Source organism: Bison bison, unplaced genomic scaffold (genome assembly GCF_000754665.1).
Source record: "Bison bison bison isolate TAMUID 2011002044 unplaced genomic scaffold, Bison_UMD1.0 scf7180017864240, whole genome shotgun sequence".
NCBI classification, from domain to species: Eukaryota; Metazoa; Chordata; class Mammalia; order Artiodactyla; family Bovidae; genus Bison; species Bison bison.
The window spans coordinates 118,868-129,117 of NW_011494812.1; the positions used below are offsets into that span (position 1 = coordinate 118,868).

Here is a 10,250-nt window from a genome sequence, read left to right on the forward strand (position 1 = left end):
GCACTCCAGTACTCTTGCCTGGAAAATCCCATGGGTGGAGGAGCCTGGTAGGCTGCAGTCCATGAGGTCGCGAAGAGTCGGACACGACTGAGTGACTTCCCTTTCACTTTTCACTTTCATCCATTGGAGAAGGAAATGGCAACCCACTCGAGTGTTCTTGCCTGTAGAATCCCAGGGACCGGGGAGCCTGGTGGGTTGCCATCTATGGGGTCGCACAGAGTTGGACAGGACTGAAGTGACTTAGCAGCAGCATCAGCAGCAGAGGGACCACATCAGGAGGTCAAGGCAGAGTGCAGACAGAGAGACAGATGTGGGGTACATGCCTTTATTAGGGTCTTTGGGTGGCATGCTTTGGGGTTCCCAGGTTAAGGCTGACTGGTCAATTAGAACCAAGAGAGTGGGAGTCTGAAAAGCCCCTCTAGGGTCATATTAAGGGGAAAACTAGAGGAAGGTTTTTCCAGTAGTCATGTACGGATGTGAAAGCTGAATGATAAAAAAGGCTGAATACCGAAGAATTGATACTTTCTAACTGTGATGTGGGAGAAGACTCTTGAGAGTCCCTTGGATTGCAAGGAGATCAAACCAGTCAATCTTAAAGGAAATCAACCTTGAATATTCATTGGAAGGACTGATGCTGAAGTTGAATCTCAAATATTTTGGTCACCTGATGCAAAGAGCTGACTCACTGGAAAAGCCCTGATGCTGGGAAAGATTGAAGGCACTAGGAGAAGCGGGTGACAGAGGATGAGATGGTTGAATGGCATCACCGACTCAATGGACATGAGTTTGAGCAAACTCCAGGAGATAGTGAAGGACAGGGAAGCCTGGCGTGCTGTAGTCCACCGAGTGGCAAGAGTCGGACATGACTGAGTGACTGAACAACAACAAAGAGGAAGGCACTGGGAAGCAAGCAAACAGAACTGCTGATCCCAGGCATTGCTGGAGAAGTCATATCAGGAACTTACATGTGACTCTATGGGCTGCAAATCAGGACATGTGCTTTCATGGGTTTAAGGTTACTGCAGACCCTGTGGTCAAACAAAATTTAGATTTTCATTTTCTTGATGATAAGTCAGGTTGAGGAACTTTTAAAATACCTGTTTTCTTTGGAAAAATGTATATTCAGGTCCTTTGCCTATTTTTAATTGATTGTTATTTTTGCTTATGAGTTGTATGAGTTCTTTGTATATTTTGGATAATAACTTCTTATTAAATATATCCTTTGAAAATGTTTTCTCCCATTTCATAGGCTGTATGTTCATTTAGTTGATGGTTTCATTTGCTACTTAGCAGCTTTTTAGTTGATGTAGTCCCAGTTGTTTATTTTTGCTTTTGTTGCCTTTGCTTTTGGCACCATTGGTATTGTTCAGTGACTAAGTTGTGTCCAACTCTTTGCAACCCCGTGAGCTGCAGCATACCAGGTTTCCCTGTCCTTCACTATCTCTCAGAGTTTTCTCAAATCATGGCCATTGAGTTGGTGATGCTATCTCATCCTCTGCTGCCCTCTTCTCCTTTTGTTTTCAATCTTTCCCAGCATCAGAATCTTTTTTCAGTGAGTTAGCTCTTCACATTAGGTGGCCAAAGTATTGGAGCTTTAGCTTCAGCATCAGTCCTTCCAATGAATATACCAGATGAATTTCCTTTAGAATTGACTGGTTTGATCTCCCTGCTGTCCAAGGGACTCTCAAGAGTCTTCTCAAGCACCACAGTTCAAAGACATCAATTCTTCAGTGCTCAGGCTTCTTTAATGGTCCAACTCTCACATGTATACATGACTACTGGAAAAACCATAGCTTTGACAATATGGGCCTTTGTTGGCAAAGTGATGTCTCTGCTTTTTAATACACTGTCTAGATTTGCCATAGCATTCCTTTCAAGGAGCAAGAGTCTTTTAGTTTCATGGCTATAGTATACTGTCCTCATTGATTTGGAGCCCAAGAAAATAAAATCTGTCACTGCTTCCACTTTTCCCCCAATCTATCTGACATGAAGTGATGGCACCAGATGCCGTGATCTTAGTTTTTTGAATGTTGAGTTTTTAGCCTGTTTTTTCACTTTCTTCTTTCACCCTCATCAAGAGGCTCTTTATTTCCTCCTCACTTTCTGCCATTAGAGTGATATTATCCACATATCTGAAGTTATTGATATTTTTACCAGCAATATATTAAAAGAAATTATTGCCAATACCAATGTTAAGGTGCTTATCCCTGTTTTATTCTGTGGTTTTAATAGTTTTAGGTCTTACATCCAAATCTTTAATTGATTTTGAGTTGATTTTTATGTTCAGTGTAATATAGAAGCCTAGTTTCATTCTTTTGCATGTAGATATCCCAGCACCATTTATTGAAGAGACTATCCTTTCCCTATTGTATCTTCTTGGTGCCTTCATCAAAAATTAATTAACCATATATGCATGAGATTACTACTGGGATTTCTATTCTATTCCACTGATCTATGTGTCTATTTTTATGCCAATGCCACACTGTTTTGATTACTAAAACTTTTTAATGTAGTTTGAAGTCAGGAAGTGTGATGACTCCAGCTTTGTTCTTTCTCAAGTTTGCTTTGACTACTCAAAGTGTTTTATGGCTTTATATAAATTTTAGGATTGTTTGTTGTATTCCTATGAAAATTCCAATGAAATTTTGATAGGGATTTCACAGGATCTATTGATTATTTTGGGTAGCATGGATATTGTAACATTATTAATTCTTCCAATCTATGAATATGGATTATCATCCTATTTATTTTTGTCTTAAATTCCTTTTACCAATGTCTTATAATTTTTTTTCACAATTCCACAATTGAGATTTTTTTAATGTAAATATTATAAAAGTGATTCATACAATAAAAATACATACTCATAATAGGTAACATAAGATGGAAAGTAAAAATCCTCCTTCCCACTCCTTTAATCTTCTAGCATCACAACTATAAATACAACAGTTTCTTTATTTAAAAAAATTTATTTTATTTTATTTTTTAACTTTACAATATTGATTGGTTTTGGCATATATCAACATGAATCCGCCACAGGTATACACATGTTCCCCATCCTGAACCCTCCTCCCTCCTCCCTCCCCGACAACAGTTTCTTTAATATATTGGAATTTATATATTCTAATAAGTCACAAGGCTTTGTTCTGTGTTGGTTTGTTTTACATAGTGTTGAAATACATTTTAAAATATTAAGAATCATTACTGATAGAGTAGTAATGAAACAATTTTATAATAATTTATAGTTAATGTTGGGTTGCCGAAAGTCCTATTTTCTTCACATTTTATGTTTTCTCTTCCTCATTAAAATAATATTGCTCAAAACATATCTGACCCCTGTTGATCACCAAGATTTTATAGTCTTATCTTGCAAGTGCAGTACATATATAATTAAGCAGTTGATACACATACAGAGGTTGAGCACAAATAAAGCCCACAATGTACTTCTGTGTAACATATGTACTAACAGGTTGATTTTGTCACTGTTACATTTGACAGCAAGAGAAAATTAATTTGTTTCTGTTCATTGGTGTAATTAAACAAAGAGTGGGTTTTCTTTCAGCTTCAGAGAGTAAATATTCTGAATGCTTTTTATTTGCAGCATGTGATGGAATAAATTTTCAAGAACATGGTAATACTGTACCCTTAATTAGAAATTTGGCAAAACTCAAAGTTTTATCACCCAGTGTTAAACTACTAAGGAGGATCAGGTAAGAAGCAATTACCCACATATAAAAGGCTAAGCTGTTCCTTCTTTAGGATGCTACTTCTACATTTACCTGAACTATGTAAAGTGATATGAAGAGGCCAATAGATGTCAGCAGATTATATGTTACTTTTATCCAGTCTTTGATAAGTGATTTCTTTTTTTTAAGTTCATATGACCCTGTTTGAACACTATTTTTGACCCCAAAGATAATTACAAGATGCTCAAGGAGAACAAATGTAGAGAAAATGGTCAAAGTTGTTACCAGGGGAACTCTCAAGAAAGCAAAGTCAATGAAGAATCAAGTTCTCCAAGTGTGTGAGGAAAAAGATAAGTGCTGTGAGAAAATGATCCCGAGCCCTCTGCACAGGATAAGGAGTGTAGGCAAGCCCAAGCCCTCAATGATTTCCAGCATGCTTGTTCCATTGTGGTCACTGACAAAAGATTCCTTCATCTGCTTTTGAGAATTTTTCTTCTTCTCCAGGGTTTCAAAATACTTTGTCCACCAGAGAGCCCCCAATTCTGGATCCTCATGTCCCTGATGAGTCAGGGATGCCCTGCGCTGAATGTGTGCTCTGCCCCCGGAGAGGAGTTGTGGGTTCTGGCCACTTAGCCACAGTGTCAGTTCATGGCTCAAGTGTCTCATGGATCTGAATATACTGATCTTTTACCTGCTTGGTTAATTTATTCCCAAGTGTTTTATTCTTTTAATTTTATTGTAAATGGGATTGTTTCTTAATTTATTTTCCTAAGAGTTCATTGTTAATATTTGGAAATGCAACTGATATTTTGTATATTGATTTTTGTACCTTTCAATTTTACTAAATTTGTTTATTAGTTCCAGTTTTTTGGTTGAGTTTTTAGGGTTTTCTATATATAAGATTGTCATCTGCAAATAGATACAGTTTTATTTCTTTTCTAACTTAGATGCCTTTAAGTTTTTGTTATCTAAGTGCTCTGGCCAGAAAACTTCAGGTACTATGTTGACTTAAATTGGCAATAGTGTGTATCTTTGTCTTGTACCTAATCACAGAGGAAAAACTTTCAGGGTTTCAACATTGAGCATGATTTTAGCTGTTGATTTGTAATACACTGCCTTTACTATGTTGAGGTATATTCCATCTGTATCTAATTTTTGGGAATTTTTTCCTTGTCATGAAAGGTTGTTGAATTTTGTCAAAGGCCTTTTCTGAAACTATAAAGATCAGCATACAATTTTCAATTTTTATTTTGTTAATGTTGTGTATCACATTTATTGATTTGTGTATGTTGAACCATCTTTGCGTTCCAGAAGTAAATCCCACTTGATCATGGTGTAATATTCTTTTTTAAAAAGTAATTTTATTTATTTATTTTTGGCTGTGTTGGGTCTTTGTTGCTGCTTGGGCTTTTCTCTAGTAGTGGCTAGTGGGGGTCACTCTTCGTTTTGGTGCCCCAGGCTTTTATTGCAATGACTTCTCTTCTCGTGGGGCATGGGCTCCACAAGGGTGAGGGCTTCAGTAGTTGCAGCATGTGAGCTCAGTGGTTGCAGCTCGCTGGTCTTAGAACACAGGCTCAGTAGTTGTGGTGCATGGGCTTAGTTGCCCCGCACCAGGTGGGATCTTCCTGGACCAGGGATTGAACCCTGCATTGGCAGGGAGATTCTTTACCATTGAGTCACCAGAGAAGCCCTGTGTAGTATTAACACACTATTGAATTTTGTTTGTTCTTATTTTGTTGAGGAATTTTGTATCCATGTTCATAAGAGATATTGGCCTGTGGTTTTCTTTTCTTGTAGTGTCCTTGTCTGCCTTTGGTGTCAGAGTAATGTTGGCTTCATAAAATGAGCTTGGAAGTGTTCCCTCTTCAATTCTTGAGAAGAGTTGGAGAAAATTAGCGTTAATTCTTTTATACATTTTTGGTAGAATTTATCAGAGGTTTTTTTTTTTTTTTTTTTTTATTGGTGGAGGTTCTTGATTACTGATTCAGTTGTTATTGGTCTGTTCAGATTTTCTATTTTTTATGATTCAGTCTTGGTAGGTTGGATGTTTCTAGAAATGTATTTGCTTCTTCCTAGTATCTTGGAGAAGGCAATGGCAACCCACTCCAGTACTCTTGCCTGAAAAATCCCATGGACAGAGGAGCCTGGTGAGGTGCCATCTATGGGGTCACACAGAGTTGGACACAACTGAAGTGACTTAGCAGCAGCAGCAGTAGCAGTATCTAGTTTTCCATACTGCTATTGTATTGCTATTTTCCATTCAGCCCTGTTAATATTTGTTTTAAAAATTTTGGTGGTCTTTTGCTTATTTTTTCATTTTCTACACATTTTGTTTGTTTCCATTTGAAGGAGAGAAGTTAGACATATCTTAACTTTTGTGAGTCATAGACCCAGAGGATATATCCCATCTGGTTTATATTTTTATCATAGGCTCTCTTAGGCTCATGACAGAAAAATGGAATTTTTCATCCCACACTAAGTTTTAACAGAACTTCATTCTTTTCTTCTTTCTTTTCTTTTTACCTAGGAGGAGATAAGTATGGAAAGAACCAGATAAGTTATAGATAAAGAAACCATAATTTCCTTCACTATTTGGCTACAATTTAAATACAATAAACAATTTTCTGACTAGGATATGAGAGGATGTAGAAAATCTTTGTTCACATGGTAACACCAAAAAATTAGATATGATAAGACTTGTACTTATTTATGAAACTATTGAAGAGAGGTGGCTGTACGAAACCCCAGATGGACTGATTTTTAGAGAGAAGAGCTCTTTATACATAACTATCAAGAAATGGCAGTTTCTGGAGGCAGCATTGGTAGAAGAAAGCCTGCCAAGAGACAGACGAAAGATTAACAATAGTGGGAACATGTTGGAGAGACTGCAGTCTTGAAGATTCTCAAGTGTTGTGATACTTTACTTGGACTAACAGTTCTCCCTGGCTTACCCTTCCTGTCTTGCTTGGTAAAGGACAGTGATTGTGGACCTAGTCTAGAGAATGCCCGAGACTAGAGGATATAGTAGGTGCCTAGAGAAAAGGGCTCTCTACCATGGATTCAAAATGATGAAACTGGAATCTGACTTCCAGCAGGCCCCAGGACTCCAGAGCATGAGGGCTTCAGTAGTTGTGGCATGTGAGCTCAGTATTGGTGTATTGATAAGATCAAAGAGATTAGACTTGGACAGAAACAGCTCTGGCACTGGGAGGAAGGCTAACCAGAGATGAAGTCAATATTAAAAATTGCTTCTTTAGGCTAAAATTAACTTGCTACATAGTGATATATGAATATGATTCACATAGTGATTATATGAATAATTGCCTCTTTAATAGTCGCATGTTGGAAAGAGATTTCACATTCTTGGAAATAAATATAAAGCAAAGAGCTGTGTAATTATATCTCCACTGCTATCTATAAACAATGTCTAGTATATCACGAAGCATTGTGAGATATGTGATAAAAATGGAACACATAAAAACAAACCAAGGAAACATATTCATAGAAATGCAGATATTCGAATTATCAGAGCAGCTTAAAACTAGTATTATAAATATATTTGACTTGTGGCCCTAGCTTGGTTCTGTCCCTCAAATAAAGATCATTGTTCATCTCAAAATGGGCAACTCTGTATGACTTTTTCTCTTCCCAGGCTCTAGTAACAATCCCTTCTCTTAGGTCATTAAAGCATTTTGGTAGAAATAATGGCTACAAGAAGAGAAAACCTGATAAAAGCAATACTTTTACAGGCAATATTTAACATTTGACTTTACAATTAGTTTTTACCATGTATAATATTTTTTATATGAAAAATTGATCCCAATGAATATGCTTCAAATAAATATATAAATAAAATTGGGAAACTAATTTATTTAACTGTGATTTTATTTTATTTTATTTGTGGACTGTGCTTTAATTTTTTTTGTTGTTGGCAAAGCAATATCTCTGCTTTTTATTTATTTTATTTTTAACTTTACAATATTTTATTGGTTTTGCCATATATCAAAATGAATCCACCACAGGTATACATGTGTTCCCCATCCTGAACCCTCCTCCCTCCTCCCTCCCCATACCATCCCTCTGGATCGTCCCAGTGCACCAGCCCCAAGCACCCAGTATCGTGCATCGAGCCTGGTCTGGCGAATAATGGAATTAAATGGGCTTAAAGGAATTTACTTGGTATACTTTCTTATAGATATTTTAATTTGAAGATTTAACTAGAGTGACTCCCCAAAGCTGGAGAAATTAGGATTTTTTAGATCACAAATGCAATGTAGAGATCACATTTAAGGCTGATTGTAACCATGGGAAAAATACGAGGGAATTAGCCCAAAGTCAGATAAAAGTCTCCACTTACAGAAAAGTCTTACTACAAAGCTCCCCACATTAATGAACTGATAGTTAATTACACGGTACCAAAGTGAGTTTGCCTGCTCTTCTTGAAGTGGTGGGTTAAAATAAGTGTCCCAACAGATGAATAGCTGTCACTGAATGTGTCTGTCTACATCAGGTACTGAGCTTTGGATTCAGAATGGAGTGAAACTAGGCTACATAGAATTTACTGAGGAATTTCCTTTTAGACACCATTAAAAGCTGTAAACTGAATGTAAACTAGATGTCACTGGGAGATAAACAGTTACTGACCAGACTGGTGTATCGTAAGTTTTCCTATGAAAAAAATTGATTGATCTTGTGAATATTATTTTTTAGTTTGCTCAAGAAAAATCAGATCGTGTCAGACCCTTCTTATGCTTCACATCTTCTCAGCCCAGTATTTTTTCCCCAGCCATTGCTAAGATGAAAATTGGTTAGAGAACCTAACGTCATCTGCACTGTCTATCTTCTGCATTTTCACACTAAGGCTTTTCTTGTGATGTGGTTGGGACATCTGTGAGCAGCTGCTTATCATGTTTGGATGCTCAAAACTGCAAGTGTGGGGGAATGAACACTCCTTGGTGCACAGGGGAACATGGCTCTTCGGGGATATGAGTCAGGTCATGGATATGTGCTACCCTCGTAGGCCTCAGGCTTACAGCACTGAGCCACAGTCTGGAATTCCTCAGAGGCTTCCAGTGGGATCAGATTCTAGTTTTCTGGACTGGTGACCACTCTGATAATACACCACTGTTTGGATTTTCTCTCCTGTTGTACTTGCCAAGTCTCCCACTCCTAATACCTGGTATCATGTCCCTAAGTAAAGTCTTACCTATAAAGCTTCCTTTGTCATTGCAGTGTCCTTTGACTTTCTCACCTTTCCTATTTTAGATCTGCTTTCTGGAAGGAACTTAAACACAACCCCTAACCCTGACAAAGAATATTTTTAGCCCCTCATAGCTCCACTTGCAGTCAAAGAATATTTTCAGCCCCTCATGGCTCCACTTGCAGTCAACATCTTTTCAAAACAACAAATATTCTGATCTCTATGTCCAGAGTTTAATTTTGATTCTGCTTTTGAACTTCATGTTACTAGAATCATACAGTAAGACCTATTTGTGTCTGTCTTCTATATTTCAACAACTTTTTTGTGAGGTTTATTCATGATGTGACATTCAGCAGTAACATTATTTTTCATTGCTATATATTATACTGTTTTAAAGTCTATTTTATCTGATATGAGTATTGCTACTCCTGCTTTCTTTTGGTCTCTATTTGCATGGAATATCTTTTTCCAGCCCTTCACTTTCAGTCTGTATGTGTCCCTTGTTTTGAGGTGGGTCTCTTGTAGCCAACATATATAGGGGTCTTGTTTCTGTATCCATTCAGCCGGTCTTTGTCTTTTGGTTGGGGCATTCAACCCATTTACGTTTAAGTTGATTATTGATAAGTATGATGGCGCTGCCATTTATTGTTTTGGGTTTGAGTTTATACACCCTTTTTGTGTTTCCTTTCTAGAGAAGATCCTTTAGCACTTGTTGGAGAGCTGGTTTGGTGGTGCTGAATTCTGTCAGCTTTTGCTTGTCTGTAAAGCTTTTGATTTCTCCTTCATATTTGAATGAGATCCTTCCTGGGTACAGTAATCTGGGCTGTAGGTTATTATCTTTCATCACCTTAAGTATGTCCTGCCATTCCCTCCTGGCCTGAAGAGTTTCTATTGAAAGATCAGCTGTTATCCTTATGGGAATCCCCTTGTGTGTTATTTGTTGTTTTTCCCTTGGTGTTTTTAATATTTGTTCTTTATATTTGATCTTTGTTAATTTGATTAATATGTGTCTTGGGCTGAATGCAGAGTTCGAAAAAATAACAAGGAGAGATAAGAAAGCCTTCCTCAGCGATCAATGCAAAGAAATAGAGGAAAACAACAGAATGGGAAAGACTAGAGATTTCTTCAAGAAAATGAGAGATACCAAGTGAACATTTCCTGCAAAGATGGGCTCAATAAAGGACAGAAATGGTATGGACCTAACACAAGCAGAAGATATTAAGAAGAGGTGGCAGGAATACACAGAATTGTACAAAAAAAGATCTTCAAGACCAAGATAATCACGATGGGGTGATCACTGACCTAGAGCCAGACATCCTGGAATGTGAAGTCAAGTGGGCCTTAGAAAGCATCACAAAGAAGAAAGC

The 10,250-nt window shown here is 37.4% G+C and overlaps 2 pseudogenes; one reads left to right on the forward strand and one right to left on the reverse strand.

Annotated features, from left to right (window-relative positions):
- Nucleotides 1–3,340: 3,340 nt before the first annotated feature.
- LOC104993584 lies at nucleotides 3,341–5,015 on the reverse strand (annotated as a pseudogene).
- Nucleotides 5,016–6,748: 1,733 nt separating this feature from the next.
- LOC104993586 overlaps nucleotides 6,749–10,250 on the forward strand; it is a 38,244-nt pseudogene continuing 34,742 nt past the window's right edge.